This window comes from Mauremys mutica, chromosome 6 (assembly GCF_020497125.1).
Source record: "Mauremys mutica isolate MM-2020 ecotype Southern chromosome 6, ASM2049712v1, whole genome shotgun sequence".
Taxonomy (NCBI): Eukaryota; Metazoa; Chordata; order Testudines; family Geoemydidae; genus Mauremys; species Mauremys mutica.
The window spans coordinates 34381424-34398935 of NC_059077.1; the positions used below are offsets into that span (position 1 = coordinate 34381424).

At 43.8% G+C, this 17512-nt stretch overlaps 1 long non-coding RNA gene across 1 annotated transcript in view; it reads left to right on the top strand.

Annotated features, from left to right (window-relative positions):
• The first annotated feature begins 1006 nt into the window (after window positions 1–1006).
• Window positions 1007–17512, top strand: part of LOC123372651 — a 58169-nt gene continuing 41663 nt past the window's right edge. Inside the window, exon 1 of the long non-coding RNA XR_006580390.1 lies at window positions 1007–1086. This is a non-coding gene — a long non-coding RNA (uncharacterized LOC123372651). The remainder of the gene's footprint in view (window positions 1087–17512) is intronic.

Below are 17512 nucleotides of genomic sequence, written 5' to 3' on the forward strand. Positions count from 1 at the left end.
GATTTCTTTCTAGAAATATTCTAGATGAAATAAATGAGTGAACTGAGAGAACTGAATTGAAAAGTTGTAATTCAGTCAAGAGACTCTCTGATGGTTAATTCAATCAAGCTGTTGTCATGCTTTGCCTTTTGCTGTTCAGTCCAGAGCCAGGTTTTGTTATATCAAATGTAAAATAATGATTTTCATTTTTTAAATAGATGCAGATGACTTTTTAAATTTAAAGTCCATGACTCAAGAGCAAAGAGGGTTTATATCCCGCTTTTTAAAGTAAGTGTATTCTAGAGAATAAGTATGATCTTGCTAAAAGCCCTATTTTCAAATATAGCTGAAAAATAGTACACTTTAAATGCAGAAAACACAATACATAGTTTCATTATTTATATTCTTTTGGGTTTATGGTAGTGGTTTTGGCAGGACATCTGAAAATGAAATGTTATAGGGAAAATTAAAAACAGTGCATCAAAAATTTTGAAAGCTTTATAATGGCAGGATGCAAACAATTATTCTGACTGAAAAAATAAAATTACAGTGTCAGACTGCCTGATTTGATACATCATTGGTATGGAACATAAGATTAAGGCTCTGACAATGTTTGGTCATTAAATATCATTGGGTAATTACCGGGCAATTGTGTTCTACTCACCATTTCCCTGTCGCTTCAGTTGGCTAACCTGTTGTAACTAAACACTTCACTCTGTTTGCACAGTAGCCACTTGTAACTTCACTCCAACAGCTGGGCTAGAACTCTAATCACCTTGTTCCAAAAGCACAGACCTCCACTGCTTGAACTGAAGGAGAATCCCCATTAGGTCTTAGCCGTATAGGGGGTTGACAAATGGCTAAGAAATGTTGATTCCAGCTGGCAGATATTAAGGGCATGCGTTCACGCTTGCCAGCTCATTAAATAACAGACTTGCTCTCTCCTGAAATTATGATGTGTCATTGCTGATGCTATTATTATACAATTGTTGGCAAATCCTACATCAAGAGGTGGCAACATTTTGATGGTGGCTGTGTGATCTCTCGTACATTTTCAGCTCTCCAAAGCACCTTGATTTGCACAGCCCTTCCTGAAAACAGCAATCTGTAAGTATAATAATGGGCCACATGGTGGCATATTCTTCATGGGTGTGCAAAGGTGGAGATAATAAAGGCATAGCAGGCTTTCCCTCCCTGGTACTCCTTTTGAAGGACCAGCCATAGTTGGTATAGGAGAGGAGGCCTTGCACTAGTCTAGTGCTACTGCTGGCACTAGATTCTCCAAAGACTATAGTGGGGGATGGGATGGAGTAAGGCCCCAGCTGTCCTAGCATAGGAGAAAAACATGCTGCACACTCAGAAGGGCAGCTGAATGCCAGCTCCATTTGGTGCCCCAGGGACTCTTGCTATTGCAAAGATCCTTCCCGCTACCCCTCCAATATTGTCCATATTTTAACGTTACAGTCTGGCATAATTTATTGCAGTGATAATTTATAATGTCTTGATCCTTCTCATGACCCCCTGATATATGGCACCCATCCCCGTGCCTCAGAAAATCCACTGCTATGCCATGCTTGCGTGCCCAAAAATAGATTTTTCCAAGATGCAAAGTGCCCCACTGCAGTGATCAATGATAGATTAAAATCTAAGAGCCTGATTCACTCATCATTACACCAGTTCTCCACCTGTGAGACTCCACTAGGGTTACATTGGTGCAAAACGAATGCGACAGAGTGGTGATTCAGGCACTATCTGTATTAGTTTATAATTCTAGCATACTAACAGAGAATAATAAAATGAACGTATAAGCATTATGTTTAATTTGTTGGTGGAACAATACATTTCAGCAGTTAATCTTTTGTTTTGCATTACCCATGCCAGCAAGGTTCAGCATTTACTCTAGTGCCACTATATTTTGTACACTGTGTCTCAGCTAATCCTGACAATGAGATGATTCCATTTTTTGCTAAGGAAGAATTGTATTTAGTTAACAATTACAGATTAACTCTATCTATTTCACACACAAAGATTCAAATTCTTTGTTCTCCAATGTTCTCTGCCTATGTAGAACCTACTGTATAGCAGGCTACCAGATAAATCTAAGATATTATTCAGCTATAATTATTGCAACATTAAATTAATCAATGCTGCAGACATATAGTTTCTATTTAAGAAAGGTTGAATTCATTGTTAGTATAATATTCCTATAACAAAACTCCCCTTTTATTTCATTTCTGCATCACAGAGAGAGGAGAGAGGCTTAGTTTTAGAAACTCTCTGAAAGACAGACATGGCCAAAAGAAATTGGATCCAACGTTAATGCATTGGCTCCTGATTGAATTAATCTTTGTATCTGAAAATAGCTATCTACTCCAAACCAAGAACAGCTATCCACATCTCTGTCAATTTGGCATGGAAGCCAAGCCACTGTGGCCATTTATAAGCAAACATAAGAGATGGAAGGCAATGTGATGAAGTGGAGATTTTCCCTTGTTACGTTGTATGTGGGTCTTACTGTTGAGTCTATGGCAGTTTTACTGTTTTCCATGAATACCGTGTGTGCCTCTGTTTCCCTGTGTGCTGCACCAATACCTTGGTGGTGGGAATAGGGATGTGTGATTTTGGCTGAGACATCTGGGGCAGGTGAGGCTGCTCCAGCTGCCTGCACATATGCTATGACTGGTGCCCTTCGTAACCTCAGACCCAGGAGGGGGTGCGACTAGGTGACTCTTTGCCCAGGAAGTGAGACAAAGACAAGGAAGAGGAGCAATGGAGGTGTCTGGGGTTGGGTCGTTGGAAGCTGGCAGTCTGCTTGGGGGGGCCAGAAGAGGGGGAGTCCAGGGCTTCTGTCCCAGGATTCTCCAAGATGGAGTTGGCTGAAAGTCACTGATTTCTGAGAGCGCAAGCTCTGTTCTGCGCTGTGTTCCTGTCAACTAATAAACCTTCTGTTTTACCGGGTGGCTGAGAGTCACATCTGACTGTGGAGTTGGAGTGCCGGGCTCCCCAGGAACCCTGCCCAGGCAGACTCACAGCGCACGGTGTGGAAGGAGATCCTGAATGCTCAGAGATCAGACCCAGGAAGGTCAAAGCTCTTAAGCTTCTTGCCCTGGTGATAGTATTCTCAGAGAGAGGAGGCATATTCCCCCAGAGTCCTGACTGGCTTCATATGGAGTAGTTCTAGAGTTTCACCCGGTGACTCCGTGACAGGCAGGAATTCCAAACCCTTGGTTGGATTTGGTTCTGCAGTTGGCCTGGTTTTAATGAAAAGATGATTTAGAATTGAGGGATAGAGGGACTCAAATGCATTCTGGGATCTATATTATTTTTGAAGTTAAAAAACATGGAAAGAGACACTGGCCGTATAATCCAGTGTTCTGTCTCTGACTGTGGCTAGCAGCAGATGCTTCAGAGGAAGGAGTGAGAACGCCGGAGGAGGCAGATGTAGGATAATCTGTTCCCTCATCCTGATTTCCAGTATTTTAAAAACTAGTTTGTCCTGAAGCACAAGGTACAACATCCTTTCTGAAATTTGTGATAATTAACCGATATGGATATTTTTGATATCCATATAAATGGATGACTTAATTAGTTTATAAGTTAATAGATAGGCTCTACAATTATCTTAAGCTTAGTGCATCATGTTGATCTCCCTGCAAAGATAAGACCTAGTCCCCATGTAGCAGATGGATCAGTCATTATTGGAGCTGGACAAATTATTAATTGCTAATATTTAGCCAATAAATGTTGGTGGTTTTTTTTACTAAATTATTCACATGCTTTTGTCATCATTCAACCACTCAGTGAATGTTATTCAATCAATTTTTTTGCCAACTGTCAAAATAGTTAATTTGTGAATAAATTTTCTGTTATTCATTGGCTGTTATTCTAGGGAGTAAACTGGTTCTGCATCTGAGAAGACCCAAAAGGACAAGATAAAACATCTTGGATACACTTTATCCTTTAACACCATTCAAGTCAATGGGCCCCACATCCCTTCACTTTCACTCATTTTACTTAACTAAGGTTACTTCTGATTTATACCAGTGTACAAGAGATCAGAATCAGGCTCATAGTCTTTTTTTCCCCCTCTTCATCCTAACTTCCATGCTGTTTGTCTGCTCCCATAGCCACACTTCTTCATCCACCCAATTTTCTCTGGCTATTAGTTTATGCTTTGGGTTCGTTGTGAGGTGCAAGTGTTGGGCTTGTTTCTTCAGCCATCTGAGAGTGCACCCTTAGGCCTGGTCTACACTGGGGGGGGGGGTTTCAATCTAAGGTACGCAACTTCAGCTACGCGAATAGCGTAGCTGAAGTCGAAGTACCTTAGTTCGAATTACTTACCTGTCCTCACGGCGCGGGATCAACGTCCGCGGCTCCCCCGTCGACTCCGCCACCGCCGTTCGCGGTGGTGGAGTTCCGGAGTCGACGGGAGCGCGTTCGGAGTTCGATATATCACGTCTAGATGAGACGCGATATATCGAACTCCGAGAAATTGATTGCTACCCGCCGATATGACGGGTAGTGACGACGTATCCTTAGTTTACTAACGTATGGAGAGGCTTATTGCTGCTAGAAGGTAGCTTTGTAATTTTACAGTTCATTTAAAAAGAACTTCTGAAAGACAATTTTGTGAGGATTTATGGAATGTATTGCTCCACTCTAAAAGTAGCTCCTCCTAAAAGGATGCTAGAAAAGAGTAAACAGGTTGGGTCATTCACATTCTGGAAATACACGGCAGTGCTCTCCCGTTCCTGAAAACACTTGCTATAACCAAATGCCACAGTCTGTTCTTAAAGGGACACTTCTGTTGTATCAAGCAGGCAAGGTACTAACAAGCTTCAACAGGACTTTATTTTTACAGTGGAAACCTCTTTATCAAGCTGCAGCTGCACCCTCTGTAATTCTCACTCAGCCTCCTCAACTCCTCCCCCCTCCTTCCTGTTTCTTATCCTTTCAGACTCCCAACAGCCAGTGCTCCCAGTTCTAATAATCACAAGCAGCATCTAAACACCACAACTTCCCATTTCTATGGTTATTTAATAATAATGCACTTATTACCAAAAATAGAAATCAAGCAATATAACAAATATTCAAACAATAATCAAATTTATCTCTAAATGCAGTTTTACAATAAAAAGCCAGTTCGACCAATTACATTTATTCCAGAATCCTTGCACAAGGATCTTTTCTCAAGTGATATATATTTGTTGTTGCTTTTTCACCACTTGCTCTCTTTGTTCAGTTCCTTGGACTGAATAGTCCCTCTAACACCCCTTCCTGTATTCCAGAGACTCAGTTGTCTTTTCAGAAGCAATTAATGGCCTAACAGCCATTTTACATTCACTTTCTTTTATAAAAAATAGTCTGGCCTACTTACCAGCTCCCAGTTCAGTTTTTACACTAGAAAACATGTGAAAAATGGCTGCACATACACTGTTGCTCCAAGAGCAGCTTATCTTTAGGGGAGGAGACAGTTTAAACTGTCACTTTTTCTCCTCCAGGCCCTCACTTCTCTCCTGCTTCCAAGTAAGTGACTGACTTCATCTCCCCTCCTCATAAGCGTCCTATTTTGCCTCAGGCATGAGCTTACTTGACAGGAACATTTGTGCTCTGTCTACACTCCAGCATCCGATGTCAGTAATACTGTCACAAGCCCATCCCACTGACAGAAAGGCTAACAAGCATTCCTGCACTCATGCCGCTCCAGTGAGGTGCACGTGCAGAACATGTTCCTCCTGGAGAAGGGGAGCTAAAAAAGGTGAAACTTCCCCCAGAGAAGGGGGAAGTTTTCCCAGGAGAAGAGGCTATGCTGCTAGTGAGCGCCAGTATCAAGGGGAGTTAAGCCTGAGGTGGGGGCTAGCCTTTCCGTCCCTCCCCGCTCCCCCTCTTGTTTGGGGACAGGCAGATACCACAAGTCTGATACAGGCCAGGGGCCCTGGAAGGCTGCTCCCAACCAATGACCTGTGGTGGGATCTGGGGAACACCACCAGGGACTAGAAATAATTGGACCCCAGGAGTGAGCGGAACACCCTCTGGGAACAGATAGTGCCCTGGAGTGGGGGTTCTCCTAGGGGGAAGAGACTCAAAGATACTATGGCTAAGTAGGGTTGCCAGGCATCTGGTTTTTGACTGGAAGGCCCTATGAAAAAGGGATCCTAGCAGCTCTGGTCAGCACCACTGACTGGGCCATTAAAAGTCTGGTCGGCAGTGCAGCGGGGCTAAGGCAGGCTCCCTGGCTGCGTTTGGCTCTTGGAAGTGGCCTGGCATATCCGGCTCCAAGGCACAGGGGTGGCCACTGGGGCTCTGTGAGCTGCCCCTGCCCTGAACACAGGGTCCACTGCTCCCATTGGTCGGGAGCCACAGCCAATGGGAGCTGCGGGGGAGGCACCTGCAGATGGGGGCAGCGTGCAGAGCCGCCTGGCTACTCCTCCACCTAGGAGCCAGAGGGCACTGCTGGCTGCTTCCAGGAGCCACCTGAGATAAGCGCCACCCGAATGGAGCCCACACCCCTAACCCCTCCTGCACCCCAACTCCCAGCCCTGAGCCCCCTCCCACACCCCAAACCCTCTCCTGCACCCTTGCCCCAGCCCTGAGCCCCCTCCCATAGCCAAACTCTCTCTCCCAGAGCCTGCACCCCAAACCCTCTCCTGTACCCTTGCTCCAGCCCTGAGCCACCTCCCATACACAAACTCCCTTCTGGAGCCTGCACCCCCTCCCACACTCCAACCCCCTACCCCAGCCCTGAGCCCCAAATCCCTCATTCCCGGCCCCACACCAGAGCCCGCACCCCTAGCCAGAGCCCTGACCCTAATCCTCTGCCCCAACTCAGAGCCCCCCCAGCAGCCTTGAACCCCTCATTTTTGGCTCCACCTGGAGCCTGCACACCCAGCACAGAGCCCATACTCCCTCCCACACCCTATCACCCTGCCCCAGCCCGGAGCCTCCTCCCACACTCTGAACCCCTAATTTCTGGCCCCACCCTGGAGCCCACACACTCACCCCCTCCTGCACCCCAACACCCTGCCCAGTCTAGTGAAAATGAGTGAGGGTGGGGGAGAACGAGCAATGGCGGCGGGGGTGGGGATGGAGTGAGTGGGGGCTGGGCCAGGTAGGGCCTCAAGAAGAGACGTGACAGGGGGCGGGGCAAGGGTGTTAGGTTTTCTGCAATCGGAAAGTTGGCAACCCTATGGCTAAGCCCAGGCAGAGGGTTAACCTACTACACCGGGCTACGTGCCTGCTACGTGTAGTTGCACATTTTTCTTGGGGGCTGGATCCAGCTCCTCTTGAAGTCAATGACTTGGGTAGGAGCAGGATCAGGCCCCTTGTTCAGCTGTGTTTATCATCACACCCACGCAAACCTCCCCAACTGTCAAACAGCACGGATAATCAAAACAACACGAAATCTGTTGAATTCAAAAGCAGCTGTAACAAGATCTGTCTCACTTATCATTATTGTTGTTTCAACTGCAAAAGTATCCTCTACCTACAAACCAATTGCTGATGGTTCTGCCTATAACTGACTCCCTTCTTTCCTCTGTGTAACTGCTTAATGTGACTTCCTAAACTAAGCCCAGGCTAGACAGATGTACTGTGAATTCCTGTCTCTTGTGCCCTAGGCCTTCTGGAAGTGCAGCACTCTGCACCCAGCAGGTGTTCCTACCACACTGACTGTAATGAAGATATATTTTTAGAATTGCAAATGAACTCAAGGGTTTCCATAGGATCATAAAGGACTCTTATTTGATCCAACAGCTGCAAAAGAAAACATAACCATATGCTGGTGCGGGAGTGTCTACATTGATCATTTTGTTAAAATTGCCCAGCGTTGCCAGAACAATAGCGTGGCCCCAGTCTTGGGAACAGTAGTGGAGACTGGCCACTCATATCTTAATTACAGTGTCATATAAACTTGTGCAAAGCAGGTCTGCATGAGCTGCCAGTGGCTGGCTGTGCCTGGGTGGTTGAGCGAAGTGAGGCCCTACACTTAACTTGATGGTATTTCTCTGTCTGGCTTTCTGTATGTAATGTAACTGTTGAAGTGTGCAACTTTCTAGTCTACTAGGACTCCTGCTAGGAGCTGCTGAGGGCAGCAGAGGAAGGTTTATTCATCTGCTTAGTTTAGCAAAGGGTTATCTTTGTGTTGCTGAAGGAAAGTCCTTTGTTCCCACACTACTACTGTCGCTATACCCACCTCACTATTCTGCTTTATTATGGATGGCAGATTTGGATACATGCAATACACTGTAGCTGAACAATTTATACAACCCCTTGAAAGGCTACATACAAAGCTTAATTCAGTCTCACAATGGTTTTACACTGGGATAACTCTGTTGACTCAGAATTGCTCCTGATTTAACACACACGTTATTGAGAGCGGACTCTTACTTGCTTTATGTACATAGCACACAAGCCCTTTATGAACATGTTAATCTCACCTGAGGTTTGGCTCACTATTATCTGCATTCGTCTAGGCTCTTTTTGATTGTTTTTCCAGACACATACCCCACTGTAATGTACCCCACTCGATATGCTCAGAAAGCTGGCTTTAATAAAAACCTTGCCGTCTAATATACACTTCTTCCTGGCAAGGCCACATTTATACTATTTCTCTTTTATGTCTTTAAAAATACTCCTCAGTGTCCTACTTTCCAATGATCTCCTATATTGGATTTTCCTTCTTGCCTCTGCCCCATTTCCCGCCCCCCCTCACGCTTTACCAAGGTTGAGTTCATGGAGCTTTGGAACTTTAAGTGCTTCTTTGTTCCATTCTGGCAGCCAGTGATTGCTGGAGAATAAGGAAGTTCAGGTCACATTCCCTTTCCCATGGCCATACTGCTGTCTGGAAGGAATGATCACCAAGGTGGATTATTCCAGTGGCCAGGTAGGGCATAAGCAAGGGGCAGGTTTTCAGAAATACGTCAGTGAATTAGGAGCACAAACTTTCAATGGGACACCTGCATGTAAGTCCTTTAGGTACTATTGAAAATCCCACCCCAGTCCTCAGTGTGCAGTGTCTCTTTCTTCCAAATGTAAAGCCAGCCCAGAGATAGAATTGCGCTACCTTTTTCTAATTGTAGAAACTGAAGCTGGAAGACACGATGGGCCTTTTCAAAGGCTCGGTGAAGACTGTGATGCTGTCTAAATATTTCATTTTACACCCACTCTGTCTTTGAACACTGTTGTTTTTTGAACGGGCTTGGCCATAAATACAACACTACAAGACTTTGATGCTGCAATTCTCCTTTGTCTCGAACAATAAATCCGTGGTGGAATAATTTAGCAAAATGAAACAGTGATGTGTGTCTTTGTAATATAAATAAGCTGGGTCTGCAGAGAGAGGTAGGTCAGGAGCATAAGCAGGTGTACTGCAGAATCAAATGTACGTAACATTACTGGACCAGAGGCAATGAGTCTCTTTCTGTTAGCTGTTAACCAAATCCATCAACAGTTAACTGCTAGGATTATTAAGGGATCATACAGTTTATTTTAAAACAGACTGGTTAGCAATTGGTGATATACTTAACATTCATTATGTGATGGGGTAAGGCCAGATGGCTACAGTAAAGTAGTGAGGAACAGGTATGTTAGTCCCAGGCTAAACAAATCCCTGGTACCATGGTAACCAAATGGCAGTTGCTCCAGGTTAATCAAGACACCTGGGGCCAATTAAGATCCTTCTAGAAGGCAGTGGAGATAGCTAGATTGATTGGGACACCTGAAGCCAATCAAGGGCTGGCTGGAACTAGTTAAAAGCCTTCCAGTTAGTCAGTGAGGTGTGGGTGCCAGGAGCTATAGGAGGGAGTATTGTTGGAGTTGGAATGAAGCAGGATGATGCTATATCGGGTGTAAGGAAGGAGGCCCTGAGGTACCAGTGAAGGAGATATTGAGTGGGGGATGCTGTGGGGAAGTGGCCCAGGGAATTGTACATGTCCTATTTCCAAAAAGTCAGCTACCATAGCTGCTAATTTTAGGGTCCCTGGACTGGAGCCTGGAGTAAAGGGTGGGCCTGTGTTCCCCCTTCCTCTCCTGATTAATCACTGAGACTGAGAGACAACAGAGACTGTGTGAGGGAGGATTGCTTCTCTTCACCTCTGTTGTTGGCTTATGATGAAAATGGCTCAGTAAGCTGGGACCCTTGCCTCTAGAGAGAGAAGGGCTATGTGGAGGGTCACAGTGAGCCTCTGAGGCCACGTCTATACTTACCCGCCGGGTCGACGCGGCGAGTTCGACTTCTCGGAGTTTGAACTATCGCGTCTGATCTAGATGCGATAGTTCGAACTCCGGAAGCGCCGCGGTCGACTCCGGTACTCCACCGCGGCAGGAGGAGTTGCCGGAGTCGACCTTGGAGCCGCGGAGTTCGCTTCCGCGGTGTCTGGACGGTAAGTCATTCGAACTAGGGTAGTTCGAATTCAGCTACGTTATTCACGTAGCTGAATTCGCGTACCCTAGTTCGAACCAGGGGCTGTGTGTAGACCAGGGCTATGGCTAGCAAAAATCTGCCAGAAAATGCAGAACCTCTGACAGAACTTTGTCACAATATATACTTATGAAGTGCTAGCCAGAATGATGCCATTTAGAATGGAAAGGTGATCTCCATTTTGAAACAGACATGGGGAATGCATTTGAGGCCTTGTTAATAATGTTACTTATTGGCTTTATTACCATGAAGCTCCTTTTTTTTTTTTTTTTTTTTTGCTGAGACCCTCTTTACAAAATAGGATCACGCTCCACCCCAGGGCACATGTTTCATAAGTCAGTGCTGGCACAAATCATTCTTGGAAATATTTCAAACTAATTTATTTTTATTCTATCTTAGATCAATTTTTAAAGACTCATTCTTTAACTATATATAGTAAAAGCTATTCTTGCTTGTCAGATAAACAATATTTTGTCTAAGATGCTCGCCATCTGGTTATTTTTACCACTGGGGCTTTATATATAAATTTAGAACATGTCTGGAATTAACACAACATCATTCTTTGAAATATTCAAAACTGCTTTAAAAATAGGATTGGTTTCACAAAACTGTATTCCATTTTGTAGCAATGCATTTCTGAATTTGCCTTATCTGTTACTTTCTATGTAGTGTGAAAGACGGATGTATATTTCAAGGTAGTCAGTTATGGAGGAAGGTTTCAAAGAATCCCAAAAAGGTTGTCTTGTAGGCAGGGAAGCCTCATAAATTCCCATGATTCTGCAGTAGTAGAATCTAGCCCTTGCCACAGAACTGTGATCCAGAATTTTAAGGCTTCTAGCACTTATGGATGTGAAGAAAAACTTTGCAAAGAGCCTGAAACAGCTTTAAGGAATGATCTGCTTCATTTATCTCATTGGAGTTTTGGCTTTGAAACCTAATGACTATTATTACTATTTTGTATTGGCATAGTGCTCCTAGTTCTGGACCAGGACCCCATTATGTTGGGTGCTGTACATATACAGAACAAGAACATGGTGCCTGATCCAATTACAATTTAAGAATAAGAAAATAAATGGAAATAGATTTAACTGATCTTTTTAGCAGAAACAGCCATCTAAAGTGCTTATCTCATGATCTCTAACTGCCTCCCACTCCTACCAGGTGTCAAAAGCCCACAATGTCCCCATCCCATTTGCTAAAATCCCTCAATTTTCCCCTGACAGCTTCTACAAGGGAAACTTGTATTTGCATTACAAAATCCTGCAGCATATGGAAAGTGAAGTTTTGGGCATTGTAAAACTAAATGTACTAGCAAATGAAATAATGCAAGGAATATTGTACTTATTTTTATATTTAATTCAATACAACCCAATATTTGTATCTATGTGAAGTTGTAACAATTTCATATCTGCTGCACTGGAGAGTTGTAGAATCTAGGCAGCTTGCTACCGAAATCAGGTCAAGATTCGTGCAGTGTATATGGGGCCTTAATTATATTTTAAACCCTTTACTGTGTTTCTTGATACTTTAATCTTAAAGTGAGTTCAAGTTTAGCATATACAGACTGGATGCAAAGCAACTTGTCCTGGGCATTGAGTTGGCTATAGTCTTATATTATCCATCTCATACAGAGGAAACTGAAGTCTTTTTCTATAAGAACTGTCACAGTTTGAAGTTGCCTGTAAATACAGTTCGCAGGTAAAGCAAATCAGAGCACTGGATGTGAAATAGTTTCCTACAGCTTTCTCTTAAATAAAATTAATTAAGCCTCTTTCTATAAGTCAGGAAAGAACTCCCTTAACAAGTGAAATACATCTCAGGTGCTGGAATAGTTATTAACACCCCATCCAGTTATGTAATTCTTGAATACCAAGAATATTCTGCAAACTAATAGCCCACAATAATTCCTGGTGTGACTCCAACTGAAATCAATGTTACACCAGTGATTAATTTGGACAAATTATTTTAACAATTGTGTATTCAGCAGGATATTAAGGAAAAACACTTTGCATGGGAAGGAAACCCAACCAGCAAAACAGTGAAATGACTTGGCTTTTTTTTTTTGGGTGGGGGTGGGGGAAGGGATTGAAAAATAGAAGAACTGGAAATTTTCTTGTTTTGAAGTGGAAGGAAGAAAGGTCTTAGGGCATTTTTTGTTCCATCTAATTTTGAATCTAAGAACTGAGGGGAAGATGAGCTGGGTAGGGGGGAGTGCAGGAGGAGAGAATGCACACAGAAATCCAATCACCCATTTCTGATTTTAAATTCAAAATATGACACTTTAAGTATTAGAATGAAAGATACTGAGGACAGACTGTGCTGCTCCAAGATGTAGGTGGCTCTTGATATGCCTGTAGTAGTTAATGAAGAGGCTTTTTACTCTACGAGGTGTACCAGGAGCCATCCAAAGCCAGGACAATCAATGAAATATGAATGAGATCAGAATCGGGGAACTCAGTAGAGAAATAGAAAACCTGAATAGCCCCATTCCAAGTCCTCACCCTGCCATAAGTAGGGTGACCAGATGTCTCAATTTTACAGGGACAGTCCTGATTTTTGGGTCTTTTTCTTATATAGGCTCCTACTGGCCCCCACCCCATCCTGATTTTTCACACTTGCTGTCTGGTCTCCCTAGCCATAAGGGTCCACTGGATCAGCAAGTTAGTCATTTCCCTCCCCTCTTGGCCAACAGAGGGAGGGAATATGTGTGTGTTGATTCTAACAGATGGACAGTGGGGAGGAACAGGGGCTCCAGGAGAGGATGTGAAGATTAAAGGACCTAGATCTGGGACAGTAAAGCTAGGAAGTGTTGAGATGGTGTCAAGATTTGAGGAGTGTGCACATACAATTTATGAATTCTGGTTGATGTTATGAAATCATTGTTATGAAAGTGTTGTGTTGTGGAATGCCTCTGTTTGGATGTAAAATCCACCAGTTGCTGACAAGGACCGGAGAACATCTCTGCCAGACCACAGATAATAGTTGGCAGTTAAACCTGAAATGGTTTAACTATCCTTGAGACAATGGATTGGTTAAAGCTGGGAAAAGCTAGTTCGTCCAACTGCATGTGCTGGAATAAGAAGTGGAAAATCCACAGGAACAGAATGCAGAAACTAGAGGTTGGTGGGGGAACATATAAATCTGATCAACCCACTGAGACAGGAACAGGAAGCTTTGAGCAGGAGAGGAATGGACAGGTTTTTGTAGCAGGGATCCAGATCAACTGTGGGGCCAACCAAGGGGAGAGGAAACAAGCTGACCTAGAGAAGGCTCAATAAGTCTGAAGAGAAGCCTTGAGAGATGGGAGAAGGAGCCTGGACACCTCAGAGGATTCTTTCAAAGGCTAAAGAACTCTTTAGAATGTGGAGGAACCTGATGCAGGGAAATGCATATAGGTGGTCTTTATTTTGTCTGGATCTGTCTCTCACTCATGCTAAGTAAACTGTGATTAAAATCCAGTGTCAAGTTTGTGTCTGCTTTCACTGCCCCTTAACCCTGAAGAGAGACTGGAAAGCAATCCCACTTTGGTGGGATTCTGCGGAATGTGCTGGCAGTCTTGGAGGAGGTAGCACTAGTATTAGGGCCTAGGCAATTGGACTCCACAGGATCTCCATAGCCCAGAGGGGTGTCAGACACAAGGTCTACACCTGGAGTGTGTGCCTAGAGTTCCAAAGCCAGGGACACTGTCTAAATTCTGCCCAGCCTCAGCAAGTGGGTGCTAAGTGGGATTTAGTGTTTGGATCCCGTCACAGCAGGTGGGTAAGTGGCCAGCAGGAGAAGCTCAACCAGCTTTGTGGTAGGTAGAACATAAACTCTCCAAGAATCAGATACCATTAAAGATGTTAGATGAGGTAAAATTATTATTAGTAGTATTATGGTAGCACCAAGAGACCAACTAAAAATGGAGGCCCATTGTGCTAGGCCCTGCACAAACCTGAAGTAATAGACAGTCCCTATCCTGCAGAGCTTACAGTCTAAAGAGACAGGACAGATTAAAGATGGGAGTGGGAGGGAAAGGAAAACACAGGCAGAGCAAACAGAGTGATGGTTTGCAAATGACATCTTAGTGCTGCATTTTTGGGGGGAGTGGGGCCCCCAATGTGTTTGGTGTTATACAAACATAATAAATGACAGTCCCTTTGTTTCAAAAGTGCCTGGCATGTTGTAGGTATAGCTGAGAACTAAATAGTGCTAAACTTGCAGTGGGTTGGCCTGTGGGTTTAGTGGAAGGGTAGGGCCATGCAGAGCTGCTGTAACCCCTGCCTCCATTCCTGCTGTCTCCCACTGCCAGACCTACCCTCTCATGGACCCTGGTTGGTGCACAGCATGTATGGTGGCGTTCCCGTGAGGTCTGGAAGAGAATGCTGTTGGTCTAACAATCCCTGTATTCACACATGCCCACCCAGGTCTGCTGGGCTTTGTTACCCTCCTCTCATGGAAGCTGAGAGCAGCTCAAAGACTTTGACATCTAATGAACTTTGTCTAATTTTAAAGGTTTTCAGTGACCATATCCTGGCTTTTGTGCCACAACCACACTATTGTTGAGTCATGCTGATAATTTTACATTCAAGGAAACTAAATAATGATTTATTTGCTCAAAGTGGCTTTTTGTATAATACATGAATTATTTCTGACTTTAGAGTAGATTAAAGTAACTATTTGCTCATTTTTGTGGCTAGGAAACCCCTTCATCTTCCCCCTTTGCCCAGTTTATGACTTGAAGACATTGCCAAATGTTAAAATACTGGTATTTGTAGGGACTTGAAACATCTAATTTCAGCCTAATAAGAAGCTCCAGACCTTTCACTAAAGTGCTCCAAACCAACACACTTCAGTTTAGGCAGTATAATGAGAGCAGACGGCTCTAATAAACTGAAGTGTGCAGTTACTGAAAGGCTTCTATTAATGGGAATTTCCAGAGCTCATAGCAATGGGGCTACAGGACAAACAACACTAATGCTTTACACTTTGATAGCACCTTTCATTCACCTTTACAAAGATGGGTATTTCCCATCCCACATTTTTACAGTTAAATGCTGTTTCCAAGGTGTGTCAATGAATCAGTAGCAGAGTTGGGAAAAGAATCCAGGTCTCCTGACTCTGAGTGATGCCTTCCCTAGGTTCCTTTTGCAGTTCTGAGTGTGTCCAGTTTTTGTATTCCGTTCCCGCTTTCAGATCTGAACGCAGCACAAAGACCTAAGAAATGCTAGCAATGGGCTGACTGTCATGCATCTGGTTTTTCCATGGCTCTGCAGTTATGGACACCTCTGCAAAGCCAGTGTATGACCCCATCATTCTGATTTGGATTTATACCTGCCTTTGTACTCATTTTGCACAAGTGAGTGTAGTAAAGATTAGGCACCACATGGGACATTGGTGAATCAGGCCCCATATCCTGATTGATGGAGAAAGAACCTCAAAAGGTTTGTTCAGATAAACATTCACAAATGTATGCAATACTTGCTCAAGTATCCTAGGTCTAGACTCTGGGCTGGCTATCACATGAGAACAGGCTTTCTGGCAAGCTTTTTGGTACTTCCAGCTGTCAGCAATGTTTGAAATGCAGCAGAAATAGCTTTTCTCATGATATTTTGGTCTTTCTACAACTGGTCCTGGCCCAAGACAAGAGCGCAGCAGCATGAAAACTCAGAGTGCAAATGCACAGTGAGCAGGAGTAAATTCAAATGCATGTAGAAATGGTTTTGTTAAATAGCTGCTTCTCAGAAGCAGAAGGCACAATAGGGTGGAAAAGAGCCACTGTGATCAAATGAAGGTGGGAAGGCTATTCTCAATGAAAGATGCTGACTCACCACTCCAGCATTACTGCCTTTCTTGCTTCTGATGAATGCCACATGGCTGGGTGGGTGTGTCCCCAAGGCCAGGCTGGAAGAATTGGGGGATTGCTGCTCTGTGCACTCTCCTAAATCAGTCTAACTCGCTGCTTTTCTGAACAGCCGGAACCCTCCCTACAGCTTTTCTACTCCAGGGAGAGGGATGGGCAGGCTCAGAAATAGCATCATGTTGTGGATATGAGGCAAAGACAAGACTCTCTCGACAATCTGGTCTGCCATGGGGAATGATGTGAAAAGCAGCAGTGCCTCAGGAGTCACAGACCAGCCATTCCCTTCCATGACTTTTAATGTGTGAAGAGGAGAATGTTGACAAGTCTTGCTTAGATTATTAGGATAATCAATAATAAATGTCTTGCTTAGATTCTAAACTCTTTGGGAGCAAGGACCATCATTTTGTTTTGCACCTACCACAGTGGGGTCCTGGTCCATGACAGGGGGTCCTAAGCACTACCAAAAACACTAATAAAGCATATTAACAATGCGATTAGCTACCTAATAGCCCCCCCTTTTTTTTTCTAGAGCCACCACCACTCCTTTCATTATGAAAGACTGAACTGAAAAAAATCAAGTGCCTTTATTGAACTTTCTTGGCTGTGTGGGAGGGAGAGGGAGGGGAAGGGGGGTTTGAAAGACTCAATCTGTGTGCAATTTATAAAATGACAATTTTAAATCCTTTGATAGCTCTTCGGATTTAGAGATGGAAAAGATGTGTATGATTAATTCCCAGGGATCAAGGCAAGAACAATTGGTTGGGATGAGGTGGCACAAAGTGATTCACTAACTGTTGTAAAATTTGTGTAAAAATAATAATAATAAAAAAAATTACTTTTTGCCTTCCCTTTACTGTACCCATTTCCCACATGCTATCTTCTCCCACTAATCATGGAATCTGTGGCAGTGATACGATGGCTGCAGGACTGAAGAAATCGTGTAGGTCTGATTTTAGGAGTGAAAGAGGTGATGTTACAACGTGGTATCTTTCAAAATGAAGTTAACAGCACAAGTTGAACTTTCTTTTTCTTCTGCAGCTGGCTCCAAAATTCTGATGTGACTTTGCCTTGTGGTATTCCATTATTTTGTTTTAACCTCCCCAACTCCTACCTTGTCTACTCAAATTAGTATAGCTGAAATGGTCCCCCTGCTGTTTTCATTGTTTTTATTTCCTTTGTTCATATTTCAGCAGGCTGTAGTATTTTTTTTCTCTACCTTAAATCTTTAAGTCAATTATGGAGAAGAGAAGAAAGCTGCCACACGTTCTGTTTCT